Source organism: Colobus angolensis, unplaced genomic scaffold (genome assembly GCF_000951035.1).
Source record: "Colobus angolensis palliatus isolate OR3802 unplaced genomic scaffold, Cang.pa_1.0 Scaffold17, whole genome shotgun sequence".
NCBI lineage: Eukaryota > Metazoa > Chordata > Mammalia > Primates > Cercopithecidae > Colobus > Colobus angolensis.
In genome coordinates, this window is record NW_012114821.1 from 6865345 (window position 1) to 6885864 (window position 20520).

The 20520-nt window shown below is 39.1% G+C and overlaps 1 protein-coding gene across 1 annotated transcript in view; it reads left to right on the forward strand.

The window, feature by feature from the left end:
• The first annotated feature begins 8588 nt into the window (after positions 1 to 8588).
• FAM135B (family with sequence similarity 135, member B) overlaps positions 8589 to 20520 on the forward strand; it is a 298084-nt gene continuing 286152 nt past the window's right edge. The window contains exon 1 of the mRNA XM_011938131.1: positions 8589 to 8712. The gene's annotated coding sequence lies outside the window, so the exon portion shown is untranslated. The remainder of the gene's footprint in view (positions 8713 to 20520) is intronic.

Genomic DNA, 20520 nt, shown 5'->3' on the forward strand with positions numbered 1-20520 from the left:
TGAGCCACCGCGCCCGGCCTTGCCATGGCTTTTAACTAAAGTCCCAACCTCCGATTTCTCTCCCTCACCAGCAAACCCATTCTCTCTTTCTTCTTACTGGGTTGAGCTTCTTAAATCATTGGTCAGAGGTCAACTGTGTGGCTGAGAAAACAAGTCATAAACTTGAATATCAAAGAGATTTGGGTAGAATCCTAGATCTGTCATCTCACCATGTGACCCTCAGCCACCTGACCTTCCTGAACATGAATTTTATCACCTATGAAATAGAGATTACGTTTATTTAATAATCTTTTAAAATTATTTTATTATTTATTTATTTATTGAGACAGAGTCTTGCCCTGTCACCCAGGCTGGAGGGAAGTGGCATGATCTCTGCTCACTGCAACCTCTGCCTTCTGGGTTCAAGTGATCCTTCTGCCTCAGCCTCCTGAGTAGCTGGGACTACAGGCATGTACCATCACATCTGGCTAATTTTTGTTTTTTTTAGTAGAGATGGAGTTTCACCGTGTTGGTCAGGCTGGTCTTGAACTCCTGACCTCAAGTGATCTGCCCTTCTCGGCCTCCCAAAGTGCTGGGATTACAGGCATGAGCCACTGTACCTGGCCTTAATAATCTTTTTAAATGAAGATTAAAGGTATATATAAAATACCTTAACAGTTCCTGAAATATAACAAGTAATCAGTAAATCTTGCTTTCTTTTCAGTGATTCTTGATTGCTGGAAAAAGTCAGATCTAATTTTATTATGACTTTCTAGGCCCTCTACCTGTGTCCTCCACCCTTTGCTATCTGTGTACAGTGGACTGCTCTCCTGCCTCTCGCCTCATTGTTCTGTCCGACTTTGTATTTTCCCCATCAGTCCTCTGGGAACAGATTTTGGATGGACAGTATTCCATTGTCATTCCTTCCTGTGTGCCTTTTGGTTGGGTAGCTGGACTGTTTTACAAATATTCAGGTTTTCTGGGGCCCTGTCACCCCCAACAAATGGAATCAAGCTGAGCCACAGATCTATACTACTGTGTCTAATTTGATGTATATTCATCCAGAATGTACTGTATGTTCACTCTGTGTTAGGTGTTGTCATGGTACATGTGGATCAGAACAGCCATGGTCATTGACCTTAAGGAATTCCTGTGCTAATAGAAGATGAAAGAGCAAAATATCTACCAGTTAGATTTTGCTCTCTTATCTTCTGTTAGTGATGATTAGATGAGAGGTACCTGATGCTACTGATGCTATCCCTATTTTAGGGATATGGATAACCTGCCTAGGGCAAAATAACATGTATAACTCTCTCTACATATATCAAACAGAAGGAGAAAAGTACCAGGTAAGATGACACATCTGGTTTGGAGGACATGGTCAAAGACTGCCCAGAAGACCATGATAGTAGAGACTGTTGTTTGGGAACAGGTGCAGTTTCAGCAGACTGCTTGGAGTAGTAGTGGAGACTGTGCAAGCTTTGGATCCAAAGTGTAGGAATTTGAATACCAGTCTGGCTCCTTACCAGCAAGTCTCCCCCTATCTGGGAAGCTCTTCCACAGAACCTAAGGCCTGTTCCTTCTTATCACTCAGGGCTACGTTCAGGCATCATATCCTGTGAGATTCCTTCTCTGAACACGTTTTCTAAAGGAACATTTTACCTATGTGCTGACTACGATCACTTTCATATCAGACACTGTTGGGGTCCAGTAGCCTCTCCTCTTTTGTGCCAACTTTGTTTATACATGTCTCCCTCCTCAACACAATTTAGGGGAGAAGGAGCTTACACCCATCCCCAGGGATCGTTCTGATGGGTATTAGCCAATTATTCTGGTCTCCTTCCCTGCCCAGTGGCTTGTTTAGGGGAGAACATATGACACACTTCTGGCCAATGAAGTCTGATGGGGCACTGTTGGGTGTCTTTGGGTGCCTCTGGGAATGATTTTGTTTTCCTCCCAAGAGAGGCATTCTTAGGAGTGGCCTTTTCTCTGGAGGATGCTCTCTTCTCGTCTTGATTCTGTCAGTATGAGTCTGGAATAGCTGTAATCCTTCTTACAAACCTAAAGGGACCCAGCCTTGCATGAAGCTGTGGCCTGAAGGCCACAGAATGGAAAGATGTGAGGATCCTGAGTCCCCCATGACAGCAGTGATTCAGGATATGACATTGTCTTCCTTAAAATCTTCAGTTATGGGGGATAATACATTTCTCTATGGTTTAAAACAGGGATAGGAAAATGTTCTCTGTTAAAGGCTAGATAGGAAATATTTTAAGCTTTGCAGGCCATACGATCTGTTGGAAGTACTTGAAGATGCAATTGTCGCATGAAAGCAACCATAAAATATGTAAATAAATGGGTGTAGTTGTGTTCCAATAAAACTTTATTTAGAAAAGCAGGTGTCAGGCTAAGTCTATGGGCCAGTTTGTGGACCAGTGGTTTAAACCATTTGAATCAGCATTATCTCGTTCTTTCAGGTGAAACCATGTGCACTAATGTATTCTCTCTTTCTTTACCCTGATTCCTTTAATTAAGAGGCATATTATGAGAAATCATTTACTTGTTTGGTAGTTCAGTCTCTCTGTCACTGGAATACAAGTCCTAAGATGGCAGGGGCATGTTTTCTCTTGCCTGGCACATAAGAGAAGTTTCATTAGTGTGTAAGTGTGAGTGAGTTAGTGAATGTGGACAAGCTAATTAATCTCTTTCAGGTTCAGTTTTAGTTTGATTTTCCCCATTTTCAGTGGTTAATGATAATGTTAGCTGGAGGTGAACATAAATTCTGGTGTATACCTGTTGTCTCTATGTAAATTTCATAAGGCAGATTTCACTCTTAAAAGTATCCTTATATTAATAGCAACTGTGTATAGAGGCTTACTCTGTGTGGGCATGACATGAAGCTCATTTTGTACATTATTTATTCCCTTGGGAAATTTTATGGTGTTATTCCCATTTTAGGGATGAGGAAACTGAGACTCAGAGGTGAAATAACCTATCCATGGACACGCAGCTGATGGCAGAGCTGAAATGTTTGACTCCAAAGTACAGTTTCTTAATTACTATCTTCTGGTAGATTTTATGCCCAAAGATGCCTGTAATAATATTTCCTGTCTTATCCCAATTGCTCTTTTACAAGTTGACTTTATCACAGCCCCACTGGGAGACAGGGTCTTTTTTCCCCTGTCCTTGAACCCAGGCCAACTCTGTCACCTGGCTTAAAAAATAGAATGTGGAAGAAGTGATCCTGTTTTCCTTCCTCAAGTTTGAGCCTTACGAGATTCACAACTTCCACCATCACCTTGTGGAATGTATCCTCTTGGAGGCCAGCACCTGCCCAGCAGCAGAGAGAGGCTGTGTTCAGTGAAGCACAGCCCAGCTTCAGATTAGAGCTCCCAGGCTGGATGTGGAGATGCCCGTCTGAGTTCTGCTTAAATACCTGATCCATAGAATTGGGAGCAAACAAAATCATTGTTACTTTAAGCCACTGAGTTTCAGGATGATTTTATGCATGTATACTAAAAATTCATTCTAAATGTCCTTGCAGCGTTCTGAGCTTCGGAAGAAGCATATACCAAGCATCTTACTGGGTGTGTGGCACATAACAGGTGATCAATAGTGACTATTGTTATCAATACAGATGGAAGTGGGGAACAGCATGAGCACAGTGAGGTGTTTATGAAGCAGCAGCCATTTGTTGCAGAGTAAACTTCCTGAAGGATCGGGAGAAGACAGAACTGGGAAGGTGGTGAAGGAATGGAATACTGTGTGAAAAATTTACATGAAATCTGTAGTCACTGTAGCCCTTCTTCTTTAGAAAGTGCTGCCTTGGCTGAAATTTCATACTTCTGGCATGCTATTAAAGAAACTGGGCATAGTAGAAAGAGTTTTGCATAAAACAAAACCAACAAAGATAGGGCCTAAAACCCATTTTCACCCTATCTTGCTGTACGACTGTATGACTTAGAATTTATCTTCTCAGGCCTCAGTCAGTTTCTTTCGCCAGTATGGTAGTTGGAGAGCATTTCTGAAAAGGGCCTTGTGGATGTTAAAAAGAAAAATACAAAAAACATAGTTCTAATTTTTAAAGTACCTAAGAGCAAATCTCTCTTGCCAGGATAGCGCCTTTGATCTCTGCTGTGGACTGGCTGCCAGTGTCTCTGCCTCTGCTGTTCTATTTGTAAGCTAGTGTTTTAACCCAGCTTAAGACAAAACACAGTCATCATACTGGATTTGCAAGTAGTCATTAACAGAAAGCTGTCCTTGCTACAAGCTTGTAAAATTGCTATAAAGGAACCAGAGAAGAGTCTCTGAAAGCAAATTAGCATTTCAGAGAAGCAGTTGGAGTTAGTCAGCTTTCTCATTTCTTTTGTCATCAACAAATTGTTGTGTGTGCTTCCTTTACGTGCCAAGAAGGTGCAGTTAAAATAGAGTTCATCACATGGGGCTTGGATTCAGACACGTCCCATATTTTTTCTCCAACAATGGTGGTAGCCACAAGGATAGCAGCAATAATAGTGATGATAATAAAAGCCAATTCAAGGGAGAGCTATTAACCACCTATAATATACCATGCAGGTTTTCTAGGACATGGGCTCAAGGTGTGACTAGGACATGGTCCTATACTTGTGTTACTCATAGACTGCAGGAACATAAATTACAACAAAGTGAGGGTCAGCACAGAGGTACAAATAGCGCCAGGTTACTTAATTCTACCTAAGGAATAGAAAACATTCCCAGACCTCTCCAACTAGATCCAATGCCCCATTATACTCTTTTAAAGATACCCATATTTTTTGTTCATAGCATTTACCACAATTGGAAATTGCATTTGAGATTGATACATTTGAACCCTCCCCCTCTCCTACACTAAGAAAGGTAAGCTCCGAAGAACAGGGAGTATGACTTTTTATTCACCATTGAATCCCCAGTATGTTGGCCACTGCCTGCTACATAGTAGGCCCTTGGGGGCAGTTTGTGGAATGCAATAGAGGAGTAAATGATGTGATAAGACTCCCCCGAGAATGAGATACTCGAATTAAATTTCGAGGTATGAATAGAAGCCTGCATCCAAAACAGCAGAAACAAAAGTAAGTCTAAAAATAATGACAGCTTAAAAGGAAAGTGGGACCTCATTAGCCCTTTGTTATGGATTGGCAGGAATCCCTACTAAGACTCATGAACATGTGGATCTTTAAGGAGGTAGCTTTTGTGGTGGAGAGAGCCTGGCATAGAAGTATCAAGAATCAGTGGCTTCTAAGTTTGCTTCCTGCAACCATTAGCTGCGTGACCTTGAGTGCATTGCTTGACCTCTCTGTGCTACAGTTAGCACACCTGCAAATTGAGGAGAATACTCTTTGTCCTCTTAGCAACAGACAAAGTAACGCAGGTAGATTCTTTGACAACTGCAGATGACACTTTCCAGAATCATGACTCCAATTTTATGATTCCTCTCTTACACAAGATATGAGACAGTGGCCTAGGCACTGAAATAAATCTCTGCCTTAGTACCCCACTGTAAATAAATAAATCACAATTATGTTACAAGCAGAGACAGCCTGATGTCTGGATCTATCATTCTGAAAGTTCATAATTTCAGTAGCCAATTACTAGCTAAGATAGTTTGGGCATTGGACTCTACTAGCTGTGGTTTTGAATCCCAAGTCCTCTAGGCCCTAATTGTGTAGGATAGATCTATGCATTACTTAGTCAATGGGAGACTTCGTTTCCTTATTTAAAAAATGGGAGACAAGGCCCAGTTCCCATAGTTCCTGTTAATTTATTTTATTTTTTTTATGTTAAAAATATCAACAGACTATCAATACTATTCCAGGGGATGATTGGTTTATAAATTAACATAAAACATTTAGCCCAAAGCTTGACACCCAACTAATGGAAGCCTATTATGATCGTGGTGCTGTTATTGCTATTTAAGAAGGAGGCAGCAAGGTATCATGGGAGTTAAAAAGAGGGAGAGGACTTTGAAGAAATAGGTACCCTTTGCACAGGTTGGTGGATGAGAATTCTGAGAAGATGGAACTGTCTGGCTTGAGACCAGGTGGAGAAATCCATGGGGCATGTTTGGAATGAGTAGGACGTTTGTTATGGCAAGAATAAAAGATGTGGCCAGCGCAGTGGCTCATGCCTGTAATCCCAGCACTTTGGGAGGCTGAGGCGGGCGGACCACGAGGTCAGGAGATTGAGGCCATCCTGGCTAACACTGTGAAACCCCGTCTCAACTAAAAATACAAAACAAAATTAGCTGGGCGTGGTGGCGGACGCCTGTAGTCCCAGCTACTTGGGAGGCTGAGGCAGGAGAATGGCGTGAACCCGGGAGGCGGAGCTTGCAGCAGTGAGCCGAGATCGCGCCACTGCACTCCAGCCTGGGAGACAGAGCAAGACTCCACCTCAAAAAAAAAAAATAAAAAAGAAAGATGTGTCAATGAAGTACAGGCAATATAAATTAAAATATGGAAAATGATCAGGGAATGATGTTACATCGATTTCAACAACAATGTATAATTTATTGTACATTCTAGGGCTCGATTGGCATAGTTATGTTATGTAATGTGTTTAGGTTTACTCTTAGGAAGTGCTGCTACGTGGTTTTCTAAACAATGTAGTGGCCTAACCTTAATGTAATAGCATTTATAGGACACGTTTACTCACTCACTCACCCATTAGAAGTATTTATTATGCTGGTAAGTTGTTGCAGTGTTAAGTTTTCAAATTTAATTCTCACTTTCACTTGGTGAAAGTAGATGTCATAATTCTCGTCTCATAGGTCAAGGTTCAGAAAACTTAACTTATATTTTTGAATGATAGTTTTTGTTTCGGGATAAAAAGATAGGAAATTTTGGAGAAATCAATTTAAAAGGCATGTCTCAAAATTCAGTGCCATGTAAGAAACTTTTAAGTATTTTATTAAAATATACATTTGTAGAATGCATATTTATATTTGTAGAATGCATATGTGTGTGTGTGTGTGTGTGTGTATATATATATATATATATATATATATATATAAAATCTTGATGAATTTCTCCCGACTCAAAGATTCAGTTTAACTAGCACCCACATCAAGAAACAGAATATCACCTACACCCCCAAAACTTCCTTTTGTTCCTGTCTACACATAATCACTCCCTCTTCCCCACTACCAAAGGTATTTACAATCCTGACTTATAATACCATAGGTTAGTTTTGACCAGTTTAGAACAGGTTTATACAAACAGGATCAGACAGTACATATTTTTTGTGTTTGGCTTCTTTTGCTCAAACATTATTATGCAATTAATCCAAATTGCCATATAGAATAGTATTTTATTCTATTATATCATAATTCTTGTCTCATAAGTCAAGGTTCAGAAAACTTCATTTGTATCTTGGGAAGGTAGTTTGCATTTCAGGATGAAAAATAGGAATTTTTGTAGAAATCAAGTTAAAAGCCATATCTCAAAACTCAGTGCCATGTAAGACATTTTTAAATATTTTAAAAGATAGATATCATAATTCTTGTCTCATAGGTCAAGGTATATGTGTTTAGGTCTACTCTTAATAGATTCTTAATAGAATAATAGTATCTTAATCCTGTATTAATAGAATAGTATTTTATTCTCTTTGCCATGAAGTGTTTTAAAGTTTGACTATACCACAATTCAATTACCCCTTCTAATGAGATTTGTATAAATTATAGCATTAGATTATAAAAATGATAATAGCATTCTCATACATATCTTTTAATATACATATAAAATACACATTGTATATGTGTATATATATTATAAACACACATATATATATAATTGAATATATTACTAAGAATGACACAGTTGTGTAATAGCGTACATGTGTGCTTAGTTTTAGTAAATACTGCTAAATAGTTTTCTGGAGTAGCCATATCAATTTACACTTACTCCAGCAATATACAAAAATTTCAGTCACTTCACATCCACATCCACACTTGGTAATCTCTGCTTTTTTATTTTAGCCATTCTGGTCAGTGTGAAGTGCCATATTGTGATGTTAATTTGCACTTACCAGATTACAAATGAAGCTTGATGTAGTCTTCCTTGGTACAATATTTTGATGTACAACTTGAGGCTTAGATTTTTTTCTGGCTGTGCTTAGCACTATACACACACACACACACACACACACATATACATATTTTTATATACATATATATATATATAGAGAGAGAGAGAGAGGCCCGGCTGGCCTTCCTTGAACTCCTGACTTCAGGTAATCTGCCCGCCTTGGCCTCCCAAAGTGCTGAGATTACAGGCATGAGCCACCACGATCGACCCCATAGTACATTTATATTCTCCAGTTCCTGTGAACTTTTTCTAGTGTAAACCGATCCTCATTCTTTTATGTGACTTCAGCACCTAGGACAGTACCTGACCAACAATTGTTTGACCAAAGTTCAGGAGAAAGCACAGTATTTACACTGAGTAAGAGTTGAAGCCAGGATGAAAAGCGAAGCCTGTCTGTGTTCATTCTACTCTGAAGAGGGTAAATGAGGCTTAGCATGCTCTTTCTTCTCCATTGAACTAGAATCATTCCAAATGGAATGTTCATTTAAGCCAATGAGTGGAGCTGCTCTGAACAATAGGATTCCGGTATGGCCGCTATGGAGACCACACCTTCAAGAGCCAGAGGCACTTTCTCTCTGGACAGTTTTATGAATACATAAGGAGGTTCTGTCCCCACTCCCTTCGCAACTGCATCTTATTGGTGAGAAGCCTTACTCAGAATGATATTTACCTTTTCACCAACTACACATGACGTTTCCAAGCAAATGCTTGTGGCCTGAAAGGTATGCTCTTTGAGATCTGGTCCTGCTTCTCATTTGCTCTGTTTGAACTGGTCCTCCTTCTCATTTGCTGTGTTTGAACTTTGGCCAGATTGCTAGTGCTCTGAGTCTTTTCCATCTGTGATACTGAGCAATATTACCCACATCAAAGGCCGCTGTAAGGATCAAATGTATCCATGTATATACAATACTAAGGAGAGTTCATGGCAACAAGTGAACGCCTACTCAATGCCAGCTTTTATTATGATTAGTTTTAAAATATATAATGCTTGTATACATTATGGTAGCTCTTATTATGAATAGTGAAATTAAGTCAAAGATAAGGATGACCATGTGGTTGGCCCAACATAGCTTTGGGATGATTATGTGACAGACATATTTTGAAGTGAGAGACAATCAATGGAGTTGACTGGCTCATTGAGCCTTACAAAGGTTAAATGATAGCAATGCATTGTAATGAACTTTGAATAGCAACCTAAAGAATGAATAATACTCATAAAATTCAGTGTGATGGATGGTTCAAAAAATATCATTGTTTGTAATTTTAGACAGTAAAGACAAAATGGAATCCTGACAAGTTTTCCCTACTCTTCGTAATATTATTCCACCCATCAGTTTATTTATTGAGACAATGACTAAATATCCAATAAGTACAGGCACTAAAATCTAGTGGAATGGATAAGAGTTTTGGGATAAGGCATATCTGAATTTGAATTCTAGTGTCATTGTTTCCTAATTGTGGATCCTTGAACAAACCACATAACCTGACAGAGATGTAATTTTCTAGTGTTAAAACAGGGAGAGCACTGGGAAGTTGTAAATATCCATTGAGATAATGCATAGAAATTGCTTAGTCTGACATGTAGCACAAAGAAACTACTTCAAGGGTAAACTTTAAAGTAGATACCTATTTGTGCAGATCTTTGTGCTAGAATCTAAGAAGGTATTGAAGATACACACATCTAGATGTCTTCCTCCCTAAGTAGAAAGCAAAGCCTTTTTTTCTTCTTTTATTTTAGGTTCAGAGGGTACAAGTACAGATTTGTTACATAGATAAGTTGCCCGTTGTCTAGGTTTGGCTTACAAATTATTTCATCACTCAGATAGTGAACGTAGTACTCAAGAGGTAGATTTTCAGTCCTCACCCTCCTCCCACTCTCTACCCTCATGTAAGCCCTTGTGTCTGTTATTTCCCTGTTGGTATACATGTGTGCTCAGTGTTTAACTCCTACTTGTAAGTAAGAACAGGTAGTCTGTGGTTTTCTGTTCCTGTGTTAATTTGCTTAGGATAGTGGCCTCCAGTTGCATCCGTGTTGGCTACAAAGAACATGATTTCATTCTCTTTTATGACTGCATCGTATTCCATGGTATATATTTACCACATTTTCTTTATCCAGTCCACTGTTAATGGGTATGTATGTAAATTACATGTCTTTTTGCTGTTATGAAAAGTGCTGCAGTGAACATGTGAGTTTATGTATCTTTATGGTAGAACAATTTGTATTCAATTGGGTATACACCCAATAATAGGATTGCTGGGTTGAATGGTAGCTTTTTGTTTTTGTTTTTGTTTTGTTTTCAGAAATCTGTAACCCAAACTGCTTTCTACAGTGGCTGAACTAATATTACCATCAGGAGTGTATAAACTTTCCTTTTTCTGTTATTTTTAGACTTTTTAATTGTAGCAATCTGACTGGTATGAGATGATATTGTAGTTTTGATTTGAATTTCTCTAGTGATTAGTGATGTTGAGTATTTTTTTCATATGCTAGTTGAAATGTATGTATGTATGTCTTATTTTGAGAAGTGTGTGTTCATGATGTCCTTTGGCTTTTTAAAAATGAGGTTTTGTTTTTTGCTTGTTGGTTAAAGTTTCTTTCTTTCTTTTTTTTTTTTTTTGAGTTGGAGTCTCACTCTGTCGCCCAGGCTGGAGTGCAGTAGCCAGATCTCAGCTCACTGCAAGCTCCGCCTCCCGGGTTTATGCCATTCTTCTGCCTCAGCCTCCCAAGTAGCTGGGACTACAGGTGCCCGCCACCTCGCCCGGCTAGTTTTTTTTTTTTTTTGTATTTTTTAGTAGAGACAGGGTTTCACTGTGTTAGCCAGGATGGTCTCAATCTCCTGACTTCGTGATCTGCTTGTCTGGGCCTCCCAAAGTGCTGAGGATTACAGGCTTGAGCCACCGTGCCCAGCCGGTTAAAGTTTCTTATAGATTCTAGATATTAGACCCTTATTAGAAAGTAGTTTGCAAATATTCTCTCCAATTCTGTAGGTTTTCTGTTGAATCTATTAATAATTTCCTTTGCTGTGCAGAAGCTTTTTAGTTTAGTTAGGTCCCACTTGCCTATTTTAGTTTTTGTTATAATCGCTTTTGGAGTCTTTGTCATAAAATCTTTGTGAAGGCCTATGTCCAGAATGATATTTCCTGGGTTTTCTTCTAGGGCTTTTATGATTTCAGGTTTTATGTTTAAGTCTTTAATCCATTTTGTGTTGATTTTTTTGTGCATGGTGAAAGGGGGAGTCCAGGTTTAATCTTCCGCTTATGGCTAGCCAGTTATCCCAGCACAATTTATTGAATAGGGAGTCCTTTTCCATTGCTTGTTATTGTTGACTTTGTCAAGCATCCAATGGTTGTAGTTATGTGGCTTTATTTCTGAGTTCTCTAACCTGTTTCATTGGTCTATGTGTCTGTTTTTGTACACATACCATGCTGTTTTGGTCTCTGTAGCCTTGTGGTATCGTTTGCAATTGGGTAATGTAATGCCTCTAGCTTTTTTCTTTTTGTTTAGTATTGCTTTGGCTACTCAGGCTCTTTCAGTTTCATATGAATTTTGGAATAGTTTTTCTAATTCTATGAAAATGATATTGGTAGTTTGGTAAAAAATAGCATTGAATCTATAAATTACTTTGGACAGTATGCACACTTTGACAATGTTTATCCTACCTATCCATGAAGATGGAATGTTTTTCTATTTGTTTGTGCCATTTCCAACTTTTTTCAACAGTGTTTTGCAATTCTTGTTGTAGAGTTCTTTGATATCTCTGGTTAGCTGTATTCCTAGGTATTCTATTATATTTGTGGCTATTGTGAATGAGATTGCATTTTTATTTGGTTCTCAGCTTGGACATTAATGATGTATAGAAATGCTGATTTTGTACATTGACTTTGGTATCTTGAAACTATACTGAAATTATTTATCAGTTCTAAGAGCTTCTGTACAGAGACTATGGGGTTTTCTAGGTTCAAAACCATATCATCTGTGAAAACAGATAGTTTGACTTACCTTTTCCCTATTTGGATGTCTTTTATTTCTTTCTCTTGCCTTATTGCTCTGGCTAGTACTTTGAGTACTATGTTGAATAGTTGTGATGAGATTGGGCAGCCTTGTGTGGTTCCAGTGCTCAAGGGGAATGCTACCAGCTTTTGCCCATTCAGAATTAGGTTGACTTATAGGTTTGTCATAGACATCTCTTGTTATTTTGAGATATGCTCCTTTAATTCCCAGTTTGTTTAGGGCTTTTAATATAAAGGGATGTTGAATTTCGTTGAAAGCCTTTTTTTGTGCCTATTGAGATGATCATGTGTTTTTTTGTTTTTAGTTCTGTTTATGTGATGAATCTCATTTATTGGTTTGTGTATTTTGAAAAAACTTTGCATCCTAGGAAAAAAAGCCTACTGATCTTGATTGGTTAGCTTTTTGATGTGCCAGTGGATTTGATTTGGCAGGATTTTTACATCTATGTTCATCAAGGATAGTGGACTGTTTTCTTTTTTGTGTGTGTCTCTGCCCAGTTTTGGTGTTATTAATAGAATGATGCTGGCCTCATAGAATGAGTTAGAGAGGAACCCTACTCCTTGATGTTTTGAAACAATTTCAGTAGTTTTGGTATTACCTGTTCTGTCTATAACTGGTAGATTTTGGCTGTGAATCTCTCTGATCCAGGGCTTTTTATGATTGGGAGGTTTTTAATTATTGATTCAATTTTGGAATGCATTATTAGTCTCTTGAGGTATTCAATTTCTCCCTGGTTTAGTTTTGGGAAATTTTATGTTTCCAGGAATTTTATCAATTTCTTGTAGGTTTTCTAGTTTGCATGCATAGAGATGTTTGTAATAGCCTCTGAGTGTTGTGTTTTTGTTTTTTTTTTTCTGTATTCTTGTTGGGTCAGTGGTAGTGTCACGTTTGGCATTTTTAATTATGATTATGTGTATTTTCTCCCTTTTTTCTTTATTAGTCCAGTTAGAAGTCTATCAATATTACTTACTTTCTCAAAGAATCAGCTTTTGGTTGTTGATCTTTTGTATATATTTTTGTATCTTGATATCATTCACTGCATCTCGATTTTGGTTATTTATTTTCTTTTGCTAGCTTTGGAGTTCATTTGCTCTTGTTTTTCCGGTTCCTCTAGGTGTGATGTTAGGTTGTTAATTTGAGATCTTTCTATAACTTGTTGATGTAGGTGTTTAGCACTATTGATTTTCTAACACTGCTTTAGCTGTATCTCAGAGATTCTGGTATGTTGTATCTTTGCTCTCATTAGTTTCAAAACATTGAAAATGAACAGTTGAAAATACTGATTTCTGTCTTAATTTCATTCTTTACCCAAAAGTTACTCAAGAACAAATTGTTTGATTTCCATGTAATTGCATGGTTTTGAGATATGTTTATTTTAATAAAATAATATTTAAAATATTATTTTTAATTGTGCTGTGGTCTGAAAACATGGATATGGTTTTATTTTTAAAAATTTGTTGACAATTGCCTTATGGCCAAATATGTGGTTGATCTTAGGGTATGTGCCATGTGTGGATAAGAATAATGTATATTTTGTAATTGTTGGGTGGAGTGTTCTGTAGATGTCTGTTAGGTCACTTTAGTAAACTGTCGAGTTTAGGTTCCAAATATTGTTGTTAGTTTCCTGCCTTGATGATCTGTCTAATACTATCAGTAGGGGGTTAAAGGTTTCTATTATTATTGTGTGGCTATGTAAGTATCTTTGTAGGTCTCTAAGAACTTGTTTTATGAGTCTGGTGCTCCAATGTTGGATGTATATGTATTTAGTATAGCTAAGTCTTCTTGTTGAGTTGAACCCTTTATCATTATGTAACACCATTCTTTGTCATTTTTCATTGTTGTGGATTTACAGTCTGTTTTCTCTGAAATAAGAATAACAACCTCTGCTCCTTTTTATTGTTTTTTGTTTGCTTGATAGCTCTTTCTCCATTTCTTTACTTTGAATCTGTGGGCATCATTGCATGTGAAATGGGTCTCTTGAAGACAGCATACAGTTTGGTCTTCTTGCTTCTTTATCCAACTTGCCACTCTGTGCCTTTTAAGTGGGACATTTAGCCTATTTATGTTCAAGGTTAATATTCATATGTGAGGATTTGATTCTGTTATCTTGTTGTTAGCTAGTTATTATGTAGACTTTATTGTATGGTTGTTATAGTATCAGTGTGCTTTGTGCTTAAGTATGTTTTTTTGTGTGTGTGGTTTGGTGACAGTGTTTTTTTTTCTATGTTTAGCACTCCCTTACAGATCTCTAGTAAGGCAGATCTGAAAAGAAAATCCTTTTCAGACCAGCAAACACTAAGAAAATTCGTTACTAATTTGTTAACAAGTTCCCTTAATGTTCGCTCATCTGAAAAGGATTTTATCTTTCATTTACAAAGCTTATCTTTGCTAGATATAAAATTCTTGGTGGGAATTTCTTTTGTTTAAAGATGCTGAATATATGCTTTCAATCTCTTCTGTCTTGTAAGGTTTTTGCTGAGAGTTCCACTTGTAGTCTGACGGAGATCCCTTTCTACATTATCTACCTCTTCTCTCTAGCAGCCTTTACTTTTTTTACATGTTGACCTTGGAGAATCTGATGACTATGTGTCTACAACTAATTTTGAATGGTCATCTTGTATAGTATCTCACTGCAGTTCTCTGAATTTTCTCAATTTGTATATTGACCTCTGTAGTGAGGTTGGGGAAATTTTTATGGACAATATCCTCAAATATGTTTTCAAAGTTGCTTGTCCCCTCTCTTTCTGAGATGCCAATGAGTCATAGGTTTGGTCTCTTTACGTAATCCCTCATTTTCCCAAGGTTTTGTTCATTTAAAAAATTTCTTTTCACTTTACTTTTGTCTGACTAAGTTGGTTTGAAGAACCAGCATTCAAGCTCTGAGATTCTTTCATCAGCTTTGTATATTCTGCTGTTAATACTTCTGATTACATTATGGAATTCTTATAGTGAGTTTTTCAGTTCTAGGAGATTACTTTTGTTCCTTCTTAAAATAGCCATTTCATCTTTCAGCTCTTACATACATATTGTTGAATTTTTTAGATTCCTTGGATTGGGTTTCAACTTTCTCCTGAATCTTGATGATAATCATTATCATCCAGATTCTGAATTTGATGTCTGTAATGTCAGCCATTTTAGCATGGTTAAGAACCATTGCTAGGAAGTTAGGGCACTCATTTGGAGGTAAGAAGACAGGCTTTTAGTGTCGCCAGAGTTCTTAGGCTTATTTTTTCTCATGTAAATGGGTTGATGTTCCTTTAATGTTTAAAATTGCTGTCTTTTGGGTGGGATTCTTTGATGCTTTTGACTGTGGTATAGGTTGGTTGGGCTTAGTTAATTGGCTTCATTTCTCATGGATTTCAGGGGTCCAAGGCTTGGCTCAGCACTCCTGGGCTGTGTGCACTAACTGTGGTGGTCTGGGACCGGGCCTGCATTATTTTTTCTCTCCGGCTTCTTGAGCTTAAGCACCTGCTGTGTTGGAGGAGCCAAGGTGTCCCCAGTCCATTAGTAACAATACTGTCATGGGCAATGCTGGCAAGCGTGCTTCAGCAGGGCAGTGGTGGGGCAGTGGCTGGTCCCATGCACACATTCATGCCAGTGGCAGGGTTAGTACATGCATGCACACTGGAGAAGCAGCCAGGGGAGGTTGTGGGTGAGTGAGCACTGGCAAAGCAGCAAGGGAAGGGTGCGGGTGAGTGTACACCAACAAAGCAGCATGGGGAGAGGGTTGCTGGTGGTGAGGGCCTGCCTACAGAAGCTCTCCAACTTTAGGCAGGTCTGCTAGTGAAAGAGCTATGGTAGAAGCTACTGGCAGGTGCCTTGGCTGGGCAGCTGAGGCTGTGTTGCAACTAGGTGCAGTCAGGCAGGGACTCTGGGATAAGCCAGCAGATGAAGACAGTCAGATCAGACTGGCCCCCTCCCATGGGCAAGATAGCCCTGCTCTGTTCAGGTCTGTCAGTCAATCAAGGCTAAAGCCAACTAGAGGAGTATGGTGAGCCTAGGAGGATGAGCACCAATGACTGTGCTCCACTACAGTTGTTCCCAAGCCATATCCTGTAGGCTACATGCAGGCTGGAGTTCTGTCTCTGCCATCTCTCTGGGCAGTTTTCTGCCAGCTTAAATGTCCATCAGGGTTGTGGAATCTCCCGAAGCTAGGATTCTGCAGGTCCATGGTGAGACTGGGGCACTCCATGCCTCTTTCACACACCTCTTCCCCAGGAGCCACTCTAGGCCAGGAATGAGTCCTGGTGCTTGGCAACTCCATGCAGGGCTTCCACCTTCCTCCTCTTTTAGCCTGGCATCTGCACCCTCCCTCCATTCACTCTCAGTGCCTTCTTTCTGAAGATCTGTTTGAAGTGTGCTAATCTTCTTGATGATTTGGTATCTTGGTGGGAGAAGCTCTTCCTGTCCACATCTATTCAGCCATCTTGCTCAGAAGTAGTCTTTGAGAATAGGAATCATGTTTGTTTGGTTTCAGCTCAGTATCTCCAGTGCTTAGAAGAATATCTGACATACACTGGTGCATAATAACTAATTTTTGAATGAGTGAATGAACAAGACATAAATCTGACCCTTCTGGAACTTGTACAGAGAAGGGGTGGAGACAGACTAAAAGGATGATAATACAAGATAAAAAATGAGACATTAAAATATGATTATGCATATTATTATGTTTTACTCCTGCTTTATTAGACCGGAGGAAATAAAACCAGTACCAAACATTGTTCCAAGCATGCTACAGGTATTATGTATTATGTAAGTCACATGCCCTTAGGAGGTGACAACATTAATATCTCATTTTGCAAATTAAACGTTCAGGGAGGTTAGGGAAATTGCTAAGGATCGTGTAACTAGTAAGTGGCTGGTCTGTTTGACTTAAGCTCCTCTGCTTTAACCTCTCTATTACTCTGCTTTACTATTCTCCTAGTGTTGTACTCTAAAAGTACAGAGAGTTCAGATTTATTTTGTCCTGGGGGATCAAGGGAAAGTGTCATCTAAACTGTGCCTTACAAACTGATCTCAATTTTGATACATGAGGGAGGATGAAGAAAGAGAGACTGGACAAAAAATTGAGGACCAGGCATGATTGCTGCAAGGGAAGGGAGAGGAGGTTGTCTGAAAGGCTGCAGAGCACACTGAGGCTAGCAAAGGGCATTGAGGGAAGAACAGAGAAGGCTTTGACTGCTCTGCCAAAGAAGTAGAATTTTAGTTTCTAGACACCATGAAACCAATGGAGATATTTGATAAAGACATAACTATGTGAAACATATTTCAGGAGGTGGGCCTAGGGGATGTGAAGGATTAGAACAACTTGTTCCTATGTCACTGTCATTCATTCTCAGATGCTGGAGAGTATTAGGATTCCCCGTGGGGCCATATTGTCTTGATTAGCTTTTCACACTAATTAACTCCCTCTTGCCCTTCTGTCTTCCACCAATTAAATTATTGATGATCTCCTGCAAAGTCATCTTCAGCTTTTTTCCTTGGGAAGCTTCATGGGAAATGGAAAGAGTTGTAACATAAATTCAGGAGACCTGGGCTTCCCTCCTATCTCTGATGCTACTTTACTGTGTCTAGTAGTGTCTCTCCCCATCCCTGGGTCTCAGGCTCCAAACTCTAAATTGAGAGAGCTGCCCTGGAAAGTTCCATACTGGGCAAAGATTCTATGATTAAATCATTTGTCACTGTCACCACGAGAGCTAAACTGGGAGCTGTGAGAGTGTTGTGAGGTCAGGGTCAGTTCAACATTGTGTGGGAAGGGAGCTGTTAATAACAGGACACCTGCTCTGGGCCAGATGCTGTGTGAGTCCCTTCACTCATGGTGACATAGCCCACCAACTTAGATTTGCAAAAATGGAGGTTTTTTTCTGTAGTTGAACCTCATTTTAATTCTAATCTCTAGGCCATAGATAACAACAATAGCAAAATCAAGAATTTCTCCTCACTTTTCTGTGAGGTTGAAACCAAGTTTTTGGGCTTCCAGAGAGCTACAGTATTGGAGTTGAGAATTGAGCATGGGGATTGAGTATTTAGCTTCTGATCATTACCTTCCTCACCAGCATTCTTTGAGTTTTACATCTTCCCATAGGATCATCAGTCATTAACTTCTCACTGCTTATCCAGAATTGCTACTTCTGGATCCCTGGACCCTTTAAGGTCCTTTGGTAGGAAACCATTTGGTGCTTGGAGAACCCAGGAACCTGCTGTGTGCCCAAATTCAAATGAGGGATGAGGACACAGATCATCTCTGCACAGAGATTCCTCCAAGTCATTTCATGTTTTTTTCTTTAGAATTAGGACGCTCAGCCAGGTGTGAAGGTGGGGTAAGAGCATGCATGGAGCCTCTTAGTAGGGGAGTGATAAGTGCTACAGCCATCTTTACTTCCCCTTTGACTCTGTCTCAGATTCTCCTAGTCCAATCAAACTCTATCCAGTTTTTAGGTTGTGGAGTGGGGAAAAATTAATCAGTTAATAATCTCTTGAAGCTACTATTCATGGCCAAATTCCTGGAATTTTGAAGCTTCAAATTCTTTGATATTAAATTGAAATCTTGCTCATTAAATTCAAAAGTCTGTTTGAAAACTTAAAATGAAGGATAAACTATTCTCTTCTTATGTCTGCAGTTCTAATGCACCATCTCTTTTGTGGGGTGTTTCAGGAATGAAGAATTCCCAGTGGCCCTGGATTGAAGGCAGAACAGGAACAACAGTCTGTACTAGAAGAAAACATCTCTTCACGTTTCAGAGTTGTTCCATTCATTCCTGTGATTGCTGCTATCAGCCTTTGTATAAGGCCATATAGGCGCATATGGTTTCAGTTGCACAGATGAGAAAATTGAGGCTCAGTGGGTGAGCTGACTTGTCACAGGTCACATCCTAGAAAATCATATATCAGACATTCTCTCTATTCATGATTCAGGTAGAAACTGAATGAACTGTCTCAAGTGCTGATGAGCTTCTTATTTGTGTGTGTGTGTGTGTATATATATATTTGCATGTGAACAGGGGGACTTAAGCGTATTGTATTTTTAAATTATCACAGACATTCTTTGGTCTCAAAAGTCATTGATCTGTAGACATTTCTAAGGTTGTAGAACTTTGGACACTTCATGCTCTCGCTCTTGAAAATAAGGTTGATGTTAGAAGTGGGATATTGGGAAGTGAAGTATGTAGGCCTAGCCAAGGCAAGAGGGGAGGTGAAAAATGCTTGTCACCCACCCCCCAGGTTTATTCTGCATGTTTTACCGTGTCATCTCATGAGCTCTCAAATGCTAGAGGAGGTGGGCCAGATTGTCTGCCTTGCTGAACTGCCCTGATAACAGCAAACTGGGTGCGGGCTGAATATGGAACTGGTTGAAAGAGTATGAGTTTTTATTCCAGTCACCTTAAATTTCAGCACAGAATTGAGTAGCTTTCAGGTTGATGTTGAAATTTTCAGCATGACATTCAAGGGAAAATTGATTTTAGTCATTCTTCTTGCTTTATTGGATTTATTCATTCATTCAATGAAGAGTAATTAAGCACTGAAGGTGTTAGATGAATATACTATGGTTGTTGTTCCAGCAAAGTTTATAATGTTTTTATGAAAAATGAATAATTTAAGGCAATCATATGTTCTAGGTTCTTCTGAGATCTCAGAGAAGGAACGCTTGGTCCAAAGGGAGGTTTTTAGAGAAGGTTTCCTAAGTTGCTGGATAAGATGACCTTTAAAGTGGTATCATTAAAAATACATAATAATTGTGAGCCGAGATCCGGCCACTGCACTCCAGCCCCGGCGACAGAGCCAGACTCTAAAAAAAAAAAAAAAAAAAAAAACCATAATAATTAACTAGAAGGTTGGATGCTATTTGTGGCAGGTGGAATAGATGAGCAAAGACATGGAAGTATGAAAGGGTGATGAAACAGGGGAACTCTACGCTGGAAAGTACCAATAAGGATGAAGAGCAAGGGAGGGAGTGGGTGGAAGGAGTTACAGGAGAGTGAGTTTGGAGGGAAAAACTTCAATGCGATTTGAAACTTGTTCACTGAACTGCTTTGTGTCTTCCATTTTGTTATCTTTTCTCATGAAGATAAGAGGCTATAAGAACAAAATAAAAATATAGGGAATTATAAAACTTTCAAACTACAAGGAACACTGTCCGGGTCTCCGGGTCACTCAACCATACAGAGAAGAGGCTTGATAATATCCATTGACTGAGCATCTCTGATGTATTAACAATGTCCATCCTGGCTTAGATTGCCCAGAAATCACAGCCCAACAAAGGCTTCTGCACATACAGTTTTGGGAGGTGTGATTCCAGGGAGCAGGAGAGAGAGTCAGGAAGCAAATCAGGGAAGGAGAGACTGCTGATGCAGGTGTTGCCAGGTGGCTGTTTCTGCAGGTATTGTCGCATACTTTCACAGTTACCATACAACAGTTCCTGAAAAGCAGTAAGAA